We start from the raw sequence: 24194 nt of genomic DNA, 5'->3' as shown, positions 1-24194 counted from the left end.
TGTAACTTGGTACTATAACCCATATAAAAGCAGAGATTTCTTATTCCAAAGAATAAGTTTAATCCCAGTGTTTCCTTTTGCATTTATTCATTAAGTTATCCATTCATTTGTTGGCCAATATTAATTGCTTCTTTATTATGTGCCATGAACTATGCCAGTAGCTGGGGACATAACAGTAAACAAGAAAGTGAGACTTCATGAAGCCATTATAGTGGGGGAGATCTGACCCAACAATTAAAACAATAATTAAAATTGTGACATGTGCAACACAAGAATTGGGCATGATGTTATAAAAACAAATGATAGGGATGCCGATCGATTCTGAACTTAGTGATAGCTTCCTAAAACCGGTCTCTTCTACCCCATTTCAGATTGCTATGGAAATTCAGCAGAGATCCAGTGGGGTAGATATGGTATGGAAGGAGTGTCTCCATCCCAGTCATGATGTGGGATAATAGGGGTCTGTGAAGAGGTGGAGTAAGGGCAGGAGGGTGGAGACTGCTGATATGGAATCAGGCTAGGTAATTTCACTCAGAAATACAGAGGGACAAGTTGCTGGTTCCTATGAAGTTTTTGAAGTAGCAGGTCTAATACCTTAGCTGGTCATGAGCAACACTCAATTCCCTGACGAGGAGAGAGAACTGGGGAACCAGCAGAGTTGGCAGTTGGAAACACAGCAGACATCAGTGAACTGAGCAGAGAACAGGTATGTAGTCTCAGGAGGCTCATATCTGAACTGGGAAACTAGCTAGAAGGAAAAGTGCCCTCTTTATGGCTGAGCTTGAAGCCTGTAGGTTAATACCAGCTAGTACCCATGCCTTTCTCAACTTTGAGTAATCCCTCAGCCTCTTGCCTAATTTCTTCAACCTTTTCCTCCTTCTATAGGCAGTGTTTAATCCTAACATGAGGCAGGAAAAGCTTAAGCTGTGTGAACTCTTTTGGCCAGCTGTGGAAGGTCAGTTTGATAATTGACTACTTCCTTATAGACCTTAAAGGAAACTGGTCCTTCCAGTGTGATCTTGTTTGCCAAGGAATAAAAACAAGTTCCCAGAGGGTATTAAGTGGCAACACTATGACACTTAAAAATGACCTTCCTGACCAATTCTGAACCACCTTTACTCAGCAAACTATAGTTTGTTTGTCTACTCAGGACACCAAGAACAGGGCTCATTAAGATGCCCTCGAAAGCATCCTCATCTTTCCTTTACCAAAGTTCTCATCATGTTTTCTCTGCAAAGGTGTGGTGTCCAGATGTCACTGAGAGCTCTGCTATCTGAGGATTGCCATGATAAACATGTAGGTCAAAGTCCCCCGCCCCACCATGTACCATGTCATGGATGATTAAACTAAAGTTCAGAGTGATATAAACATAGAGAAAACACAAGTTCCAAGAGTGTTAGTGGAAGAAGTTACTGCCAGGTGGGGTGAATAGAGAGAGTTTCAAAGTGGAGGTGGCAAATGAATAAAGCATTAAAGAATTGGTAGTGTAGAGGCCATGCAGTTGCATGACTCAGAGCTCCTTTCAAGAGAACCTGCCACAAAAAGCAGGTGGATTGACAGCCTCCAGCTGCCATAGCTATCTTTGAATCCATATAGCTTCCACCTGAAGCCATGATTCCCAGCCAGTGACTGAACAGAATGGGGCTACTAGGGCCAGGCAATTTCTTCCCAGTGTGGGACTCCTCTAATGAGCAACCTTGCTCCCAGACTCCCCTTGACCTGGTTGAAACTTTCTCAGAGTTGCAATGTAGTCTAAGGTTTCTTATATCTCATCTTCTTTCCTTCCTTCTTCCCTTTCATGGGTGCAAGACCTACATCATAGTCTGAAGGCTCTTCCCCCTTCTGCACACATGTCTCTTTATCCTTCACAGGTGTTTCTGTGGAGGGGTTTATTTCCCCAATAAATCTCGTGTACATCTAATCCTGTCTTGATGTCTGCTTCATAAAGATTCTGATTCAGATAGGGTTTTTGAGAGATTGATTTGATTAACGGATGGATTAAGCAACATGATCACAGCTCTGCTTAATTTAATGGACGTATCCACACCCCAGTATCAGTCATGTGTGGGATCTCCCTTGGTTCCTTAATAATTGAAGCCAAAAAACATCTAGACCTATAACAGCACTTGAGCTGGTCTGAAGGGTTAACATGCTTCAAGGTAACACACTCCTTGCCTGCTGACTTAAGGTCCTTGATCTGTAACAGAACTCTTTTATTTACTTCCTTGAGATTTGCAGACCACTGGCCCTGGGGAATGAAGGACCAGAACTTTCCCAGGCCACAGAGGCCAGCAAGTCTGTTTGAAGCCCCCTTAGCTTTCTGATTAGCTCAGCAATCTTTTAGCAAAATGTTTTTCTTTTTTAAGGTCACACAAATGACTTTACTGACCTCCCTTTGTGCATCTGTAGGCCTTGCCCTCCTTTGCAGAAAGAACAGAGTACTCTTGCCTATCTCCTGGGTACCAAGGAACCAGACCTTCCTGCACACCTCCCCCCAACACCCCCCACCCCCCCATCCCGGGCACCAAGGAACTAGAACTTTTTGCATAACCTCTGAGTACCAAGATAACTCTGTAGCTGACATCGTGGAGTCTGCATGTAAGCAAGAAATGTCACAGACTCCTGTACCCCCTTAACTGATTAAACCCCATTAAAAATCTGTGGGCCAAATAGAAAACCAGGAGTTGGCCTTTGGACAAGACTCTGTCTTCTCCCCAGGAAGCCAGCCTCCTGGATAAAGTTCATATTCCCTTCCAATCCAAACTCATCTCTTAAGTATTGGCCTTTCACGCCATGCAACTGAACTTGGGTTTCAGTAACAGGATGTGCCAAGTGGTAAAAGAGCAGCTACACTGAAATCATCTTGTGTTCCGTCTGAGTGGTGGCCCTTGAGACCTCTGTCCTGCTTACTCTCAGATTTCCCTCAGACCCTCTCAACCCCAATCCCATCTAACTGAGAAGCAGAATCTGCTTCCTTCGTCTGTGGACAGTTATAAATTTTCAGACCTTTATCCCCTCAGGCGTAGTGTCTTAGGTATGAGACCTCAGAAGACTTTATCTTGGCCTCTCATCAACCTATTTGTTCATTCAATAAATCCTACCTGAGGACTTATAGAAGAGATAGTTATTTAAGTACGGTGAAAGTAGATTTTAGAGCCCAAATGCTTGTGTTAAGAGAAAGACAAATACCATATGATTTCACTTATATGTGGAATTTAAGAAACAAAACAGATGAACATAGGGGAAGGGAAGGAAAAATAAAATAAGATTAAAATAGAGAGGGAGACAAACCATAAGAGACTCTTAACTCTAGGAAACAAACTGAGGGTTGCTGGAAGGGAGGTGGGTAGGGGAATGGGGTAACTGGGTGATGGGCATTAAGGAGGGCACTTGATGTAATAAGCACTGGATATTACATGCAAATGATGAATCACTAAATTCTACCCCTGAAACTAAAAAAAAAAAAAAAACCAAAAAAACTCAACCCTACCATTTCAATCAATAGGATTTAAATTCTCTGTGACTCAGTTTCCTCATCTATAAAAAAGAATAATAAATTGCCTGTCCTATGGAGTTATGGTGAGAATATAAAATATAATACAAATAAATATTTAGAACAGAATCTGCTACAGAGAAAGTATTCATAAAAGTGATTATTAGGCAGTATTTCTATGTGCCATTACCTGTGCCAGGATTTGGAAATGCAATAGTTAAGAAAAGAGACAGCCCAGGCCCTCAAGGAACGTTTATTTTAGTAGAAGAGGCAAACAAACAAACAAACAAAAAAACACCCAAGAACAAAACCCAAAAAACCCAAGTAAATTAAATACTTTTAAATTAAAAATCATATACTTTGGCATGGTATTAAGTGCTGTAAAGCAGAAGAGGGTACTGGGCTGGTATGGTACTACATAATTTGGGGGGTCAGAGACAGCCTTTCTTCTGGGGAAGAACATATCAGGAGGAGATAAAAGCATGTGTGAAGACTCTGTGGCAGAAAGGGGCTTAGAGCATTGGAAAATGAAAGGAAAAAAAAGAGCAAGATGTCTCAACAAATAGAGGCATCCTAGAAATCTGTGCTCACACATAGTCTAGACATATTCTAGGGTGGCTCCTCAGTGCCACCTGCACGTTTTGGCCTAGCTCCCTGCAGAGGTTTAATATTGTCAGAATCCCCCTGGCCTTTTATATATGGCAGCTCCATCTTTACCCCCACATTACACCCAGGTATTTTTTGAAGTAGTTGCTCTAACCATTTCCTGTGTATGAGCCAACAGATACTACATGCTTGTCCCTGTGCTTATCCAACCCATCACTCTGAGAAGCATCCAACTTAGAAGATAAGAGCATAAATTCTGGATCCATTTCCCATAGTTCCCACCATCACTTGATCTTGGGCTAGCTACTATACCTACCTGTGCTTCAGATTACTCATCTGTAAAATGGGGATTAAAAATATTTTCCAATCCATAAATCTATTGTATTTGATGGCTTAGCATAAATAAAATAGTCCTATACTTGACAGCCTTTCAATACTAGCCATTATTGTTATAAACACCATCATTATCATTATATAGACTCCTGCTCTTTCTTTGGGGCTCTATCTTTGGGGACACTGTTGGTGTTTCACTGTGTCTTCGTGAGCCTCTCCTTCCTCTTCACTCATGGACAGTCTCCCACTAACTTCCCCAGCCTGGGTTTTGGGCCAATCAGGAGAGGAAAATTCCGAGTGGCATTGGGAATGCCTAAGTGCTCACATATATGCACATGTGTACATCCAAACAAACCCTCTACCTCTTTCACTCCTCAGCGCCACCTGAAATGGTGCATCTTCCTTCACTGCAGGTTCCGTCTCTCGCTGTGTTGATATTCTTCCCTATGTTCCATCATAAATGATAATTTTAGGGAAAGCAACTGACATTTTAAATAATCATGATCTTCAGTAAAATGGCACTAATTTTAATGTTTTCAACTGCTGCTCCTTTTCAAGGCACAAAGCAGCCAGACTTCCTTTTCACTGAAGAGATTGCTAATGTGATGACATCCAAACCATCAGCTGCCTCCCACACGGATATTGACAGCTGGGGTGCTTTCAGTGTTCTCCACAGTTATCGGCCCCTCTCCATTTGCCTCTCGCAGATTAGATTGAAATGGTAGCGTTTCACTCCAGTTGAGACCAGGGGGTTCTGCGATTGACAGATATAATTATCATGTTTGCTTCCCAGCATGTGGTATCTAAGTAATAGTCTCCATATTTATCTAGCGTTAATCAGGAAAGAGTCCAATCAGTTGGAGAGGGTTTTTTCAAACCGGGCCCTGCCTAGAGAACTCATCCAGTAATGATGGCTCTCATTTCTGATATGAGGCTGGAGTCTTGCTGCAGTTCTGTTTCTGAGCAACTGTTATGACCCAAAGACCCTGGGCCTTCATGAAGGCAATTGGGTTGGTACAGAGGACCTGCAAAGAAGTCCAGCTCCATTCATTCTGAGGAGATGGAGAATTGCAGGCACTTCCATCACCAAGGAAGTAATCAGAGAATGATGAAAGCAAGAAAATAAAATATGGTTTATTGCATTTTGGGAATTTAGTTAATAGAAGCAGTAAGAAGGGTACACCAACATATGGTTTTGTTGTTGCTTTGTTTATTTGTTTGCAAAGGAATGAGGATCATGGTTTTTGGTGCTCTAATGAACCTTAAAGATGATTTAGCCTGCCTTCCTTCTTCCTTTTTATAATGGGCAAATAGCAACTTTTTCTGCTAGCCTAGAGTCACTTAGGGAGAGCACAGAATTTACATGAAGGAAGAAGCCAAGACATGAAGCAGCTTTATAAATGGTGGGTGCATTTGTCACAGTTATTTTGATTTATATCGTCCTTGACTTGAGGAGATGGAGGGGGCCTTCAAACATATGTGGTACAACTCCCATTCTCTGACACCCCTGAGAAGAGCAGTCCAATCTCTCCTTGGATGTCTTCCATGAAGTATGGCCATCCAAATATCACGAAGAGTCAGAGACTGAAAAGGTAAGTGACAGGGCCAAGGAGAGAGCCCACCTGAGTGCTGCTCCTAATAATAATAATGGTGGTAGTAATTGTAATAATAGTGATTCTGGGAGGTGGGAATCAGTCTCATATTGGACCATTGCTTATTCCAGACCAGGCAACTTCCAAGGGCTTTACATGAATCATCTTATTTAAACTTTTCTGTAATCCCATGAGTCAGATGACTTTTATTTCCTTAATTAAAAAATGTGGCTTAAAATATTAAGAAAATTCCTCTGGGTCGGGCAGTGGTCAAGTGACAGAGCTACAATTATCTGATTGAAGCAATTTTTCTTAGCCACCATGCCATGCTGTCTTTCATGTACCCTTTCATGTGCTCAGATCACCAGTACAAGGAGAACATGCAGATGAGAGGGGGGTAGTGAACAAAGGAGAGTTTGGGTTTGGTGTTTCCTTAGAAAAAAAGTCTGTAATAAACAGTGAAAGATAGCATGTGCTCAGGCAGAAATGAAAGCTCAACTCAAACAGAAGTTAAAACTGGATAAACACAGCTAGCTAATTTTGATTCTCCAATTGCTGTGTGTCTTCTGGGGAGGCTCATCAAATGGCCCACTACCTCCTTATCTGTTTATTTTATTTTGTTTGTACGCTCACCAAGCAGAAACAAGTCTCTTCTCTGTGGCATGCCCATAAAAGTTAAATAACACTTCTATTAAAAAACACGGGGAGGGTTCATTCCATTTTCTTTGGAGACCTAGTCACCACTATCCTGCCTCTAGTGTGACCATCTTAAATTGATTTTATTCTCCCAGTGGGTATGGTAAGTCTATTCCAATTAGTTGGGATGTTTTTCTAAAAGAAGAAAGTGGGCAATATGAGCCACACTGTAGCTTTTAGGCTTACCTGGAAAGGGGAAGGTGAATGTGGACATTTTTAAAAACAATAGTTCAGTATGTCCAAGCAGTATTCTAAGTAGCTTACCCCCCATTACAGATTGGCTGCTCACAGCAATCTGTTGAAGTAGGTGTCATGATCATCCACAATTTACAGAGTAGGAAACTGCAGTGCAAGAGAGTATACACTTGAACAAGGTCATAGTACCAGTCTTCAGCCGAACTAGGACACTTATCAATCTTGCTTTAGAACCAGATGTAGGAACTACAGGGAGAATGCCATTTATGTGTAAAAGGGGACACAGAAGTCATCTCTGAGGAGGGAAAATCTGAGCTGGGACCTGAAGCATGGGAAGGGGCTGGGAAAAGAGCATTTTGAACAGAAAGAACAAGTACAAAGGCTTCAAATGTGAATTACCACTTTCAAGGAAGAGCAAAGATGTCATGATGGTTCCAGGAGGATGTCTGAATAAGCAGTAGAGCCGAGATTAAAATTCATGAAGTGTGCTTTCAAATCCCATAGAAACCACACTGTTAACTGACTTTCTCAATCCTATTGAGTGCTGCAGAGATTCCCAAGTAAGAATAAGACACAGAACTGCCCATTGATTTTGCATTCTGGAGACCTTAACAAGAGTAATATCCATGGCATGGTGGTTGGCAGAAACCAGATAGGAAAGGTGGGAAGAGTAAATAGTAGACTGGGAGGAAGAGACAGCAAGTGTCAACAACTTTCTCAAAAAGTTTTTTTGTTTGTTTTTGAATACTAGAGGAGAATGTAGGATCAAGAGAGAGTTTGTGAAAGGAGAAAAAAAAAATGTGTGAATGCTGATAAGATTGATCTAGGAGAGAGAAAATGAGTCATGATGCATGAGAGAGAAATTGATTATGTCCAGAAACCTTGGTGCATGATTTGATTCTTAGCCTTTGACTAAAAGGGATTTATGGACATCTAGGAACCGTGGATGTGTGTTCCATCCTGTTTATCTTGTTTCCATACTGTGCCTATCCCTCATTCAGGTGAAGCCAAGCATGATCAATATATAATATACATGTTGCTTTTATTGGTGGTGGTTTTATTTTTTTCCTCAAAACTCATTGATTGATTATCCTTTGTGATAATTAAATGAGATAATCAGCCAATTAACTTATTATCTCATTCTCTCAACAAATATGTTTGACCATCTTCAATATGTCAGATACCATAACAAATGGAGTGATATAAAGATAGATAATAAAAACATAGAATGGCTGCTCCTAAGAGGTTCTCACTCTTAAGGGATACAATGCAATATTCTACACCACACATTAGCAACACTTTGCTCAATCAATGTAAGTTTTCTTTTTTATCTGTGGGATTGGAAAGAAACAGATATGTAAATCAGTGAGTTAGACTTTTAGGCATTTTTTAGAGCCCTTTCCCCTTATCTTCTGTCCTTTTCTATCTCTTCTTTTCTTGAATGTTCATTTATATACGTATTCAATTATGTATATTATAATGAATATATAATACATTATACCTGAAAAAAGTATATATATATGTATATATATATATATACACATATATATTTAGAATATGTAATGAGTTTTTACAAATAAATAATAAGACTAATTTCCCAACTAAAAATTGGGTAAATGACTTGTACAGACACTTCACATACACACACACACACACACACACACACACACACACACACAGATATATAAATGACCAATGAACATATAAAAAGTTACTTAGGATCATTAGCCATCAGGAAAACACAAATTGTAACCACAAAGATATACCAATACATATTCTCTGGAATAGCTCAAATTAGAAAGACTGATGGAAAATGTTGGTGAGGATGTGTACCAACTGGAATTCTCATACATTACCAGGAAGTTGGAGTGGGTATGTAAAATGCTACAAACAATTTGGAAAACTATTTGGCAGTCGGACATATATCTACCTAAAAACCCAGAAATCCCCACACCTAGTTATCTACCCAAAATAAATAGGAAGTTATCATCACACAAACATTTCTCAAGAATGTTTATAACAACTTTATTGTAATAGTCACAATTTAAATATCCATCAACACTTCAATCAATAAACAAATCGTGGTATAGTCATATAAAGGAATACTATTTTTAATGACATGGAACAAACTACTGATGTACATGACATCATGGATGTATCTCAAAAATATTATTATAAGACAAAGAAACCAAACCCAAGAGAGTACACACCATATGATTCCACTTATATGAAGTCAAAACCAATCTGTGGTGATAGAAATGAGAACAGTGTTTACCTGTGGGGTTGAGGATTGACTAGAATGGGCATAAGGGAAATTTCTGATGGAAAATGGTTTGAATCTTGATTGGTGTGGTGTGAAAGGGTATAAAAATGGTCAAAACTCATCAAATTGTACACTTAGCATGGTATACAGAATTTCAAGAAAACCTCATGATCTTTGTCTCTGGTGTGACTCCCATGATTTCCTTATAGTGTAGGACAAAGACGAGATTATTTAGGTGAACCTAATATAATCACATGATTCCTTGGAAAGCAGAGTTCTCTCCATTTGGCAAGAGAAGGAGAAATCAGAGAGCTTTGATATATGAGAAAGATTTAAGGTACCCTTGCTGGTTTGAAGATGAAGAAGGCCACATGACAGAGAATGCAGAGGGTCTCTAGAATTTGAGGACTGACTGACAGCCAGCAAGAATATGGGGAGCTCAGACCTACAGCTCCAAGGACTGCACTCTGCCATCAACCTGAAGAGTTGGAAGTGAATTCTTCCCCAGAGCCTCCAAACAAGAGCCTGGCCTGGCTGACATTTTGATTTTGGCCTTGTGAGACCCTAAGTAGGGAATCAAGTTGACCCCATCCACATGTCTGACCAACAGTAAGATAATAAATGGGTGCTGTTTAAAACCATTAACTTCGTGATAACTTGTTATACAGCAATAGAAAACTAACACATTTACAATCACTGTGTGTACATATTACCTCTCTCTCTCTCTCTCCATATGTGTACATCTATTTTAAGGACTTTAGGCAGATTTAGAAACAGTGATTTTTAATAGAAAACACACAGATAAGAAGCTGAGTTTATCTCATGGATGTAGATCCAGTAAGAGACCTCTGCTTCTCCAGCTGGTGAGGGGTAAGAAGCTGATGTAACAAACAGGATTCTTAAATAGAGCTCTTTGCATTGCTAGAAAAGATAAATGTATGTTTAAGGGCAAAAAGATTTTTGTTTTCCTAAACATGTTCTTCTCCAGTTTTCCCATAGCTAACATTTATTGAGCTCTTACTGTGTACCAGCCATACTCTTAAGCTCTTTCCACATCTTAACTCATGCATTCCTCACAAAAACCCTGGGCACTTTCACCACCTCGTTTACAGATGCCTCACTCCAGGATAATACACAAGTTACACAGTGAGATGGTCTCCCTCTGGAGCTCCAGCTCTTAACTACAATGCTATATTTTGCCCTGTTGAAAGTGGAATTAACCTTGTCTTTCTCTCACACCCCAAATTCAACCCATCAGAGCATCCTAATGGCACTGCCTTCTAAGCATATCCCATCCTATTCAAGCCAGCATCATACGTCACCTGGACCATTGGGAAAGCCCCCTCACTGCCCTCCCTGCTTCTGACCTTGGCCCCATCCAAGGGGGCTCATTTGATCCAATCAGCTCATTTCTTTTCTCTGCTTAAAACCCTCTGATGGCTTCAAGTGCAGTTAGAATAGAGATCTTACAATAGCTTTCAGGGAACATTTGGCAGTATCTAGAAATATTTTTGGGTGTCATGTCTTGGGGCAGGAGTGCTCCTGGCACCTAGTGGGTAGGGGCCAGAGATGCTATTAAACCTTCTGCAATGCACAGGTTATCCCCCAAAACAAAGAATTATCCAACTCACGATGTCAGTAGTGTTGAGGTGAGAACCCCTGTTCTGTTGGACATAGCAACAGATTCAAAGCGGAGAGTATCACATACCTTCCAGCCCTGGTGTTTAAGAGCTCCTGGGCTCTCACCAAACTGCCATGGGGATACAGCACTCTGCGGGCCAGGGAACTCAGAGAGGCAGCCTCACTCCAGCACAGAGGGGCAAGCTTGCTCTGAGCTGAGACTGAGATCCTGAGACTCTGCAAGTGGCAGATTGGATTCTGAAGAATGATGACTAAAAAGAGGAACATTCTTCAAAGACACCATAAGGAATGGCTGCTGCTGTTCTGACCTCAGGAATACCTGTTTTTCTCCTGAAGTTTCTGATCATTGCTCATCCACGCTCAAATGTTAATGACTAACATGGTGGCGCATTTATATAAGGATTGATTTTTAGTAACAGTCTTTTCTCATAAGATAATATAAGCTTAATGTAAAAAAATGGTTGGGAGATAATTTTTTTAATTAAACAAAGAAAGAACAGGGAAGAAGAAAAAATATACAATTCTACTACTCAGAAATAACCACTGATAATATTTTGGGGTGTGTGTGTGTGTGTGTGTGTGTGTGTGTGTGTGTGTGTAAAGGCCAGGTTTCATCACGAACATTCTCTCACATCATTAAAATTTTGTAGACCATTGTATAATATTCTACCTTATGGCAGTATTGTAATTTCAGACTTTTCCCGGTTTTCGTCATTGGGTTGGATAACACCCACTTCCCTGATCCGTTGTCAGAATGAATGGACAGTTTACTCAACAACCATTTATGAGTTATTTTCTATGTGTCACATCTTATACTAAGTGCTGTGTGTAAACCATGAATAAAATAGGACTTCTGCATTCCAGATGAATCCAGTAGCAGTGGTGGGTGGTGTGTGGGCACAGAGCGGATGAGAAGCTGGAAGCAGATTCTGTGGAGGCTCTTGAGAATCACTGCTTTGGTGGTGAACTTAGCAAAGGAGACCATTTGCAGCGTCCTCCCGCTAATCCAGAAGTTTCTCACTTTTCCAGAGCCCCACTCCCCTGCCCATCCCAACTGCGTGTGGGCCTCTCAATCCCTGTATGGAAAACTATCCTTGGGCTATGTATTAGTCTTCTAGGGCTATTATAACATGTCACCGTAGGCTGGGCAGCCTAAATGACAGATTTATTTCTCACATTTCTGGAAGCTGGAAAATCCAAGATCAATGTTCCAGTCAGTTTGGTTCCTGTGAGAGCTCTCTTCCTGGTTGCAGATGATCACCATCATGGGAGCCTCACCCTTGTGACCTCCACCAGCTCTAATCACCTTCCAAAGCCCCATCCCCAAATACCATCATATTGCAGGATAGGGCTGCGACATACACATTTTGGAAGGACACAGTTCAGTCTATAGCAGGTTACCTAGAGTGTAATTCTTTTGTGGTTTGTAAAGCCTTAATTTCATTCTATAAAAAAAATGTGTTCAAGCACCGTGGAGATAATTTGTTATCAAGTTATTGTATCTCTTCCCTTTATCATCTCCCATGTGGCTCATGTTATACACATTATATATAACATATTACACTTTAATATCAGTTCACATGTGTATTCCACAAATATTTACAAATCCCCATTCTATGCTGGGTGCTGAGGCTAGTGGTGGAGAGTTGAATCTGACCTTCCAGAACTCAGAGTCTAATATAAATTGGAGGGGTTTTTTTTTTTTTCCAAGTTTCACTGTTAAACAAATGTTTCAGTGAATATTATTTATGTCTAACTGACATGTGTGTTTTAAGAAGAATTGTGTGTGTGTGTGCCTGCAAGCTAATGTGCACTTTGTAACTTCTTTCAAACATTGATAATCTGTGAATACCTTCTTCAGGACAGTCATATCCTTGGGACTGGGACCCTGTCACATGGGTCTCTATGTGCCCTGGACCTTTCACAGAGCTGCATGCATAGTGGACACTCCATGATGCTGACTGAATGAATGAGGAAGGCATTGGCATTCCCGTGTCACTCAGCTCAGGCCGCCATAACAAAACACCATTGGCTGGGTGGCTTAAACAGCAGAGGTTTCTTTTCTCACTGTTCTGGAGGTAGAAGTTTGTGATCAGGGTAACAGCATGGGCATCATTTTCTCACTCTGTCCTCACATGGCAAGAAGAGAGAGGGAGAGTAAGCTCTCTGGTGTCTCTCCTTATAAGAGCCCTGATCCTATTGGAACAGGGCTCTAACCTTATGACCTCATTTAATCTTAATTACTTCGGTAAAGGCTCTTTCTCCAGATATGGTCACATTGAGAGTTAAGGCTTTAGCATACGAATTTGGGGGGCGGGCACAAATACTCAGTCCTTAATAATTCCCATTTTACAGATAGGAAATCAGGATGTAACAGGATGTCAGCAGTGCTTTGTCCCTAATGCTGACTCCCTCCGATGGGTACTGGCTGCTTGGAGCCTGGGAGGGGAAGGATTCTGGAGCCACACCTAGGCTCAGAGGGAAGCCAGGCATGAATGAGTTAACTGTGTGTGTATGAGGAGGGAGCAGGAACCAGGAGTGTGTGTGCTAGGTACTGCACAGCATTATCTTCCTCTTTAATACTCACACCCTGCAAGGCAAGCATTTTCTTTCCCAGATTGCAATGACTGCCTTAAAGCTAGAGATTTTAAATATTTTACCAGAGGGCAGTTAAAGGTAAAACTTCTATTTGAACCAGTTTAAGTGCCTTTTTATGGTACAATTGACTTAACTTGGATTCCTCTAATACTGAGGATTTTGCCAGTTTCTCATTTCACAATATATTTAAAAAAAAACATATATTCATCAGTCAAATCACAGTATTCAAGAAAGTAGAAGCACAATTGACTCTCAGAGATCATCTAAATTGAGTGATTTAAAAAATACATATATTAGTGAAATCTTTTTGTCAGTGAGGTGTTACTAGAACTCTACTAAATGAAAAGCAGAGTTGAGCAGGACAAATGTTTCTCTTTGCCACCCCCAATCCCTGGAAATATCTCCAAGAAACCCCAGAATTCCACAGAACATAATTTATAAACCACTGATCCAGCTCACCCTCTTTATTCAGTTGAGAAAGGCACCAATTACTTAATGAAGGTCACACAGGTAATTAATGGCAGGGCCTGGCATCTAGCTCTGGCCTCTTGATTCTTAATGCGATGCTGTTTCTTATACACAGGTGTTGAAATATTTTTAAAAATCATCTGTCACTTTGAGGCACCAAGCTCCTCTGGAATCATAACTGAATTATGTAGGGCACGTGAGGTTTCTTGAAAATCCCAAAGAAAATAAAGGGAAATTGGAAAAGCACTGTGGGATTGACTGCAAACAATTGAAATTCTTCTCTGTTAAATGTCGAGATGAAAAGGCCAAGACAAGCACAGTTCTGCAAAGAGGAGAAATGAAAAGTCAAGTCAGAAAGCTTTACAGATGTCGATATTCTGCTGAGAAGACTTAGTTCCAGAAGAAAAGAAAAGCTCTGGTTACTGAGCACACGCCAGCGTCTGGTTCCAGTATAAATGCCCGGTCTGACTCTGGCTCAACCTGGTGTGTGTTTAATGAATATTTCAGAGGTTCCTACAGAGTTGAAGGACTTTTGAGGTCAATGAGGCCCATCTACCACCTCCTGCAAGAATCCTCTCTACAGCAACTAACATTCAGGTAGGCTACCAGCTCTCACACCTGGTTGGATAACTCTGAACATTAGTGAGACCACATTTGTACAGAGCTTAAAAAGAATGGGGAAAGGAAAATTCTTTCTGTGAAATTAAATTCACCCATTCGATTTTTGCCAACAATCTGTTGAGGATGGTACAGTAGTCATCATTTTACAGGTGAGAAAAATGAAGCTCAGAAAAGTTAGACAATTGGTCCTATGGTACATAGCTAATTGTCACAACGGGCACATGAACCCAAATCTTCCTGAAGTCTTTCCACTGTTTGGCAGAGACCACTTGTGTGTACAAATATTGGTTTCTACTTTCCTTCATGGGCAAACCGCTGGAATACGTATTCTAGATTCTCTTATTCAGCTCAGGTGAACCCAGGAAACTGATTTATGGCCAATGTGATCAGAAGTGTTGGGAGCCATGTCCAAAGCTGGTCTTTAAGAACACCTGTTCCTTTCCATTGATGGTGGGGGGGGGCGGTGAGGGCGGGGAGAAAGAAAGCTGAGGATCTTGAAGCCGATAGAGTTACAGGATGGAAGGAGTTTGGGTCCTTGAATGACTTCACGGAGCTAAGCCTGTCTCCCAAGCCCCGAGGCCTGCCTCCTCACTGAACTCTGCTTCAGATTATTAACCAGTCATTATTTCCTGTTGCAACTATGAAACAATAGACCCGGAGATGTTTGGGAACAGCCTCCTTTAAATCTTGCAGTCAATGCCAGGAGAAAGTGGCTATAACCACAGCTCCAGCGAGCCAGCATTGTGATGTTCCAGGCTAGAACTTTTACCAGGTCACCTGCTGCGTAATTATGGGCTGAAGTACACATCTGGATTCCCATCACACTTTGATAAAATTGTCAAAGAACTGTGATAGGGAGATGTGCTACCAGACCCCGGTCCCAATTCAAAGATGAAAGGCTCATTCCCTCAAGATGAAAGAAGCATTGACAGGTCATAGCTTGTATTTGAGTTTCTCTCAAGAGATGGCTGGCTCTCGGATGAAGAAATCCACCTCACATAACATCATAACCCCTTCCCAGGCACATCATTTATCCAGTGACTAGTCCAATGCTGAAATATAAAAGCCCTGCCCCCTTATCAAAATTCAGGACAATTTTGTAGGCTATCCCAGTTCCAGAACCACCGACCCTCCCCCACCCTCAACCATGAGATTATCGGAAACATTTGTTGTCACTGTGTCACATCCCAAGATCTCTTTTTCCTTTTTCCTGGTGAAGTGTCCAAATCTTATAGTTAAAAAAATGATTTTTAATGGTTATATATTTCTAAAAGCATGGCCTTAGGATAAGGATACACAAATAACAATTTTCCCTATAAAAGGATGGAAATGCCAGGTGCCCCAGAGGATTTTGAAACTACTTTAATTTCCTTTGTGATGTTTAGTCCACTCACTTAGGCTCTGCCTGGTAATGAAGTGTTCAGACTTAGCAGGAAACCATTGCTCTACCTCAAATATTGTGTGACCTGTGACCCTATCACTCTTCTTTCTTATAATCAGATTTATCCAATCCCTTTCTGAGGCCTCTTCTGCCTCGGGTATATACTTCTGTCATCATTCAGATCATATCATCACAGTCTACTGATTTTAATTGTGATTATCTATTTACACGTCCTTCTCCACCTATCTAGGATTTCCTCCAGGACAAAAAAGGACAGTGGCTTATTAATTTCTGAACTGCCCTGGTCTTCATATGAAGTGCTCCTCAAAAATGGTTTCTTCAATGTTGATGGAATGAATTCACATCATAGCTCTTGACACATAAAGACCAATTGCAATGGCTTTATTTACTACTGTTCTTTTGCTACCTTGTCTAAAACAAACATAAAATGGAAAATTTCATAAAACCCTTGACACATAAAGACCAACTGCAATGGCTTTATTTACTACTGTTCTTTTGCTACCTTGTCTAAAACAAACATAAAATGGAAAATTTCATAAAACCCAATCTAGTCATAAAGTTGAGCAGGATGATATTAATGTAGAAATACACTCTGTTTATCTCAACAAAAGGGAGAGGCCTTCCAAAAGAATATCAGTTACCCTGGAGGAGGAGTTTAAAGAAGGAAATTTTCATATAAGTTGGTCTTGAGTAGGTCTGTCTCCCTCTATCCTCAACATCACCCTCCCTCAAGGGTATTAACATCTCATGCTCTAAACTTATAGAATCTATAATGAGGAATATGTGGGTTTCCTTCTCATGCAAATACAGGGCCTTGCACATAGTAGGGTCACTGCATAGTAAATTTGTGTTTAAGGAAAGACAGAAAGAAGATAAATAAAAAAAGGTAAGAAGAAATGAAGGGAAGAAGGAAGGAAAAAAGGAAGGGAGGGAGGGAGGAAAATTAGGACAATGTTAAAAAGAGTAAATTGAGGTTTATCTTATAACTTTCTACTTTTTTTAATTTTTATTTTTTAAAGATTTTATTTATTTATTTGAGAGAGAGTGAGCCAGAGAGAACACGAGTGGGGTGGAGGGGCAGGGGGAGAGAGAGAAACAGACTCCTTGCTGAGCAGGGACCCTGGTATCATGACCTGAGCTGAAGGCAGATGCTCAACCAACTGAGCCACCCAGGTGTCCCTAACTTTCTACTTTTGTCGTAACAAAGCCAACAGACTTTCTACTACACCATACTATCTCTCTGATAGATTAAATCTCTTTTGGAGGTATAATATATATAAAGCAGCCAATTCAACTGAACTAGGAATTCAGAGGGTATCCCAGTCATGCCTGGTGCTTCAGTCTTCCTAGAATCTGGCTTTCCCTTGATCTATGGTCTGGTTCCCACTCTTAAGCAGTTGACTACATGATAGAACTGAAGACGATCTGGATATTCCTTTAAAACATTAAGTAGGAAAAGATTAAAGGTCCAGATAATGGGTGTATGAAATCAAACCAAACCCTTAAGTAAGAGATACTTTGATTCCAAGTAAAATAGAACAGAATCTGCTATAATAAGGAAAAGACATATTAGTTAATCCTGAGGGCAGGGACACACTGAAGTATGAAATCTGGTATCTCACAAAAAGCTTCAAGGGTCAAAGTTATACAAACAGGCAACCCTACAGAGAATGGAAAATCTCCTGACTTGATGCTCCTGTCATTAATTGCTGAACTCCCAGTTACCCAATGAAGCATTATATATTTTTTGCTCTGGGCACAGATGTAGCAATGCCTTAAAATAAACAAGAGAGTCAATTAGAATTAATCTGTTAAAAATTACCCTGCCAAGACAAACTGTAGAAAGTGGAAACAAAAATAAAACAGTGTTAAGGAACAAGGGATACATTTCTGAGCCCAAGAGTGATCACTTATCTCATAGTTCATAAGGTCCAATTGCTAATATGTTCATTTATCCATCAAGTCTGAATTATTCCCCTGTTTCTGGAGAGGGGTTAGACATGCTCGGGCATTGGCCACTGGATTGGGGCTTGGCTGCAAAGTTCTGAATGAGGGATACAAATGGTCCAAGAAGGTCTAAGCAAGGGGAGCCAAGTTTAAAAGCCAGAGGCTGAATTAAACACTAATTTCAAAGGAGAGAATATAGCCTGATGATGAAACCCCACAGGAAATATATCCAGACACTGGTGGGTGTCTCAAACACTATGAAAGTTTTGGCTTCTCTTTAAGGGCTATCACATGGATCTTATAGGGACTCAAGGGGGTTCACCTACTTTCAAAAGTCAAGTGTTGAGATAGATCTATCTATTAATTCATTATCCTACCACCCAACCATGCTTTCACATATCCACCATTTATTCTGTTCAGCAAGTTGGAGTAAGAGGGGTGAATGGAGACACAGCTAAGTGCCTGCTGGTCAAGCTCTGTTCACCTATGTTCATTTAGCACATGCCACCAAAATTTAGAAAAAGACCCACTAGTTTGTACTGTGGTATTAGCTCTGTTCTTATCAACCACATTAAGAGGTAAGAAGACTTTTCACAGTAATTAGACAGCCTGGTTGGCATAATCCAATAGCAGAAATACTTTGATTTCTTCACCCATAAATGGAGCTGACAGTAGAACCTACTTCACAGGGCTGTTGTGAAGGTTAAATGAACTAACAAATGTAAATTATGCCCAGCACTAGTACTTTTAAGAGTACCTATAGATAAATAATAATTTATATTTTAAAGAGTATTATCACAGACAGTATTTCATGGGATTCTCTGCAAACACTTGCAAATAAAGTGCGTTTCTTCTCATTTCAGAGCTTAGAAAATATCTGACAACGCTTTTCACTCTCTTCGGATGTTTCCTACCTGGTCTGCCCAGTGCACCTAGTAAGCGGTAGATAACCGACCACCACCAGTTAAGCTATCTAAGTTGCAAAATCCTCCTGGATGCTTCTCTGATCTGCCTTGTCTACCTCTGTTTGGCCACGACCCTGGTTTAGGTCTCATATGTCCTTTGGATTGTGGCCACAGCCACCCACCTGGGCTCCCTGCTGCTAGATCCATTTATCTCTAGTGAGTTCAGAGTCATCTGTTCAAAATTAAATTTGGCCACCCTGTTTCTAAAGCTCTCAACCGCTCACCATTTCAGCAGGAGGTGGCCCTCAGTCCTCACTCTTGCTCACCAGGCTCTTTGCAAAGGGCTGGTCTCACCATTGTTGCAGAGCTCTGTCTGTCAGCCCACTCCAGTGACTGGTCACAGGGGAGAGCAATGGGGCCAAGAGGTGAGGGGACATCTCCCCTCCTATCCCAGCTCCCCCACCTGGCATAGAGCATCCCCCCTCTCTCTCCCCACTCTCAGCTCAGAATACTGCCCTCTGGGGGACTTGTGTGGTAAAAGTCTCTGTGCTGAGTCCTGAGGGCAGAGAAGATGGGAATATTTCAGGGGAGGAGGATGCCTTCCTCTCATTCCACTGCCTTTAGCATTTTATTTATTTATTTATTTATTTATTTATTTATTTATTTATTTATTTTTTATGGAACGCTTCACGAATTTGTGTGTCATCCTTGCACAGGGGCCATGCTAATCTTCTCTGTATCGTTCCAGTTTTAGTATATATGCTGCCGAAGCGAACACTGCCTTTAGCATTTTAATAAATAGGAACGTCTGTTCAAAAACCTGTATGTCACAGGATAAACTTATTCTTTCTGCATCTCAGACAAACCTCATGGGTCATGCAGCAGCCAATCATTTTGAGGAAGATTAATGGCAACAGCTGCGACTATACTGGGCATTTTTTGCTACATTGTATTTTAGTCCTTGCAATAACATGTGAGAGTATCATAGTAATATAATTCTATAGATTAGAAAACGGACCTTCAAAATGTTAAGTAACTTTGCTAGGATCAACCAGCATGTATGTGCAGAGGTGGGATTTAAATTCAAGTTAGGACCATGTTTACAATGAAACATATAAGCATAAATCTCACTCGTGAAAGGCATCATAATCCTCATTAGCCTCTCTTTTTTTTAAAATTTTTTTATTGTTATGTTAATCCCCATACATTACATCATTAGTTTTAGATATAGTGTTCCATGATTCATTGTTTGTGCAGAACACCCAGTGCTCCATGCAGAACGTGCCCTCCTCAATACCCATCACCAGGCTAACCCATCCTCCCAACCCCCTCCCCTCTGGAACCCTCAGTTTGTTTTTCAGAGTCCATCGTCTCTCATGGTTCGTCTACCCCTCCGATTTCCCCTCTTCATTCTTCCCCTCCTGCTACATTCTTCTTCTTTTTTTTTTTCTTTCTTAACATATAATGCATTATTTGTTTCAGAGGTACAGATCTGAGATTCAACAGTCTTGCACAATTCACAGCGCTCACCATAGCACATACCCTCCCCAGTGTCCATCACCCAGCCACCCCATCCCTCCCACCCCACCCCCACTCCAGCAACCCTTAGTTTGTTTCCTGAGATTAAGAATTCCTCATATCAGTGAGGTCATATGATACATGTCTTTCTCTGTTTGACTTATTTCCTCATTAGCCTCTCTTTAAGTGAACCCCACTCTCTGTGTCTAGGCCGACCTCACCAAATTTTAGTTTACCTATGAGAGGTACTATGTTTGAACCCCCAGGAATATTCCAAAGCTCTCCAGGGGACGCTGAGATTCCCCCTTGTACGCACCCGCACACTCTGTACCTCACTGGGGATTAAATAGTTTGCTGGCCTAGTTTAATTGATGTTGGGATAAAGAATGTAAGAATGATTATGTTGCCACATGAAAGACTATGACACCTGAGTGGGACTCTCTAGGTGGGCATTGGAGACCAGAGAGACTTGGTGAGACACCTAGAAGGAAGTGTGAAGTTCAGCAGCAGTTGGGAACAGTGCCAGAAGGCATCTTCACATTGAAATGATTGATTTCCTCACTCATCTGCTTCCTCCTACACTGTAAGCTCCGTGGAGGCAGGAGCCATGTCTTTCTCGAGCTGGATGCATCGTTTCTAGCAGTGCCCCATACAGAGTGTCTTTATTACACAGCTTGACACAACTAGTGACTTCTCGGTAGGAAGGAGATACCCAAAGAGCAGAGCGGCAGTCCTCATGGGCAGTGCCGGTGCATCATAATACAAGGATCCTGTGGGATCCACCCCTGCCTCACTATATAGCCTCGTTCACAACACTCACCCTCACTCACTGTGCATGCCCCCACCACACTGACCTGCTAGTTTCTGGAATATGCCAACCCCCCCTCTGCCTTAGGGTCTTAAGGTGCTGTTGCCTGTCTGAGATGATCTTGTCCACATTCCATTCTAAGATTCCCTCTTCTTTGGTCTCAAAACATACCCTCTCTGGGGGCATGGGTGGCTCAGTCTTTAAGCATCTGCCTTCGGCTCGGGTCATGATCCTGGGGTCCTGGGATCGAGCCCCGCATTGGGCTCCCTGCTCTGCGGGAAGTCTGTTTCTCCCTCTCCTATTGCCCCTGCTTGTGTTCCTGCTCTTGCTATCTCTCTCTCTGTCAAATAAATAAATAAAATATTAAAAAAAAAAACCTACCCTCTCTGACCCAGTTTTTGTTCTGCCCTCCTTTTATGAGCTCCCAGAGAACAACATTTTTTTTTCACAGTATTTACACAATTGTAAGCTTAATATTTACTTAGTAGACTTTGCTTGTTACCTGTTTCTTGCACTAGACTGACATCTCCAAGACGACAGGAGACTGTCTAGTTAGTTACAGCATTCTTAGTGTTTGTCACGATGTCAAAGACAGAGTAGGTACTCATTGCTTGTTGAATAGTTGATTTTCAATAAGCTATGTGCCAGCAATTATGATGCCCAATGAGATAAGTAAATGTCACTGTATTTATGCTCTTTATGATGAAATAAAGAATATAAAAAAACACTGGGGGGGGGGCTGCGCCTGGGTGATTCAGTCCCTTAAGCATCTGCCTTTGGCTCAGGTCATGATCCCAGGGTTCTGGGATGGAACCCCAGCATCTGGCTCCCCGTTCAGCAGGGAGCTTGCTTCTTCCTCTGCCTCTGTCCCTCCCCTTCCATTTGTGTGCACATGTGCTCTCTCTCTCTCCCAAATAAATAAATAAATTTTAAAAATAAATAAATAAGTAAAAACACTGGGAATTGAGTAGTGTAGAGAACAGAGGGTTTGGTAGTAGTGTGCACTAGACACTGTATTAAGAGGGATAGGCATGTTTTTTTATTTAATCAGAAATTTAATATGGTCATGTGCCAATTTATGTGAGAGCTAATATGTGAGTAAAGAACATTGCTGTGTTGACAGTATTAGATATTCCTACATGGAATGAACTAAAGCAATAGACTTATAAATGGCAGAAAAATCTAATTCTGAGAATTATAGCCAAAATAGTGGATGCATAGGTTAGAGGTGTTTATTCATAATGATGATGATGTGTGCACATATTATGTTTTATAATTCACACAACACTTTCTCAGTCATCAATTCTCTTGATCCTAAGGCTGTTAAGCCATGACACGTGCCTCTTGAGAGTGCAGATCTGTTGGTGCTCAGCAACAGGAACTGTTTCTGTGAGGGTTGGGATTCTGCAAAGGGGGTTGACTGGACGATTTCACCCACACATGTTCATAAAAGATCTTAAAGTTTTGATTTTTTAATGTTATCTATAAATAGAGAGCACTCTGTATGTGTGTTTGTGTGTATTTTTCATAATCTAGTTTGACATTTTTTTTATCTTTTAGTATCCTGGAATCCTTAAAATTGGGGAAAGCCTATGTCATTGAAAGGCCCTGTGTCCACAGTCCCTTATAAATTGAATAGAAAGGACACATTCAACAGGCTCAAGAACCAGCAGGGCTCAGACTTCTCCTTCCTCTGGCCCCCAGACTCCCTGGGAGCATGAGTGTCATGCTCATTTTCAAATTTCAGTGCCATGATTCTCAGCTGTGTGAATACTGGTGAGTCATGTCACCTCTCTGGGTCTTAGTTTCTTCATCTATTAAGTGACAATGCAAATTTCAGTCCACAATCCCTATTCCACAATTCTGAAATCCAGAAAAAGTCCTGAAATATGAAAAATTTTTTTCCCATAAGTTTGGGGCAAAAGTTCTTTCTGGCAGCAAAACTCTTCTGAATTGACATGCAACTATTTAAGTAATCATTTGTCACACTTTGTCTCAATATTCACAATGTGAGAGCAGAAATGTTAATGTGATTATGCTGGAGATATTTTATAGTATACAACAGATATACTACGCTTTTATAGAGCTGTAAATTTCTACAAGCTCCAGGAGCTTCATGTGAGGGACTGTGACCCTGTTCTTCATGGTGTGCTGCTGGGGTTTGAAAAAGGTAGGATCCTTGGCTCATAGCAAGAACTCAACAAAGGGTAGCCCTATTTATAAGGTATTCTTTTGGCTCTCCCCCATTAAACATTAGCACCCCTGCCCCTTCACTGGCCATCTGGTTGGTAAACATTGGGCTTTGGATCAAGCTTTCATTCTATTTGTGACTGAGTATAATATCAGCAATTGGTTGTTTAAGAGAGGGAAGAAGGAATCGGAAGAAGGGAAGAAGAGGAAGGAAAAGAAGAAGAGGAGGAGAAGTAAAAATAGAAAAAAGAAAACAAAACCAAGGAGAGAACAAAAGAATCAAGGATATAAGAATGGAACATGCCCGTTGCCCTAGCAATGGGGTTTATACTCATCACCCCTGTAAAACTGTTCTCTCAAGTCTCTGTTGATACCCATGTTGACAAACTCAATGGCAAAGTGCTTAAGAGGAGTCCCTAGAGTCAGACTGCTTGTTTGACACCAAACAGCTGGGTGATTGTGATAAACAGATCCTAAATGACACCCCCCCCCCCATCCATGATCCCTGCCTTCTGGTGTTCATGACTTTGTATAATCTCTCCCCCTTGGCTGCAGGTGGAACCTGTGACTTGCTTCTAATCAATGAAATATGACTGAAGTTATGGGTGGTCATGATTGCATTACATTATATAAGACTATGTCTTGCTAGAAGACTCATTCTAGAGATTCTTCTTACAGACTACATGAGGTAAATGGCTACATTGAGGAAATTCACATGGTAAAGAACTGGAGGTAGCCTCTGGAAATTGCATGAAGCCTCTTGCCAACAGCCAGCAAAGAACTGAATGAGCTTGGGAGCAGAATCTTCCCTCTTTGAGCCTACAGATAAGAACACAGCCCAGCCAAAATTTGGTTGCAACTTTGTGAAGCTCTAAGCAAAGGACCCAAGCAAACTGTGGCTGCACTTCTTACCCACAA

At 41.1% G+C, this 24194-nt stretch overlaps 1 non-coding gene across 1 annotated transcript; it reads right to left on the bottom strand.

Annotated features, from left to right (window-relative positions):
* Positions 1-19431: 19431 nt before the first annotated feature.
* On the bottom strand, positions 19432-19538 carry LOC116630313. The gene has a single exon (XR_004298916.1). It is a non-coding gene; the product is annotated as a U6 spliceosomal RNA (small nuclear RNA).
* Positions 19539-24194: the final 4656 nt, after the last annotated feature.

This window comes from Phoca vitulina, unplaced genomic scaffold, assembly GCF_004348235.1.
Source record: "Phoca vitulina isolate PV1807 unplaced genomic scaffold, GSC_HSeal_1.0 scaffold3, whole genome shotgun sequence".
NCBI lineage: Eukaryota > Metazoa > Chordata > Mammalia > Carnivora > Phocidae > Phoca > Phoca vitulina.
This window is presented reverse-complemented; position numbering and strand designations above follow the sequence as displayed.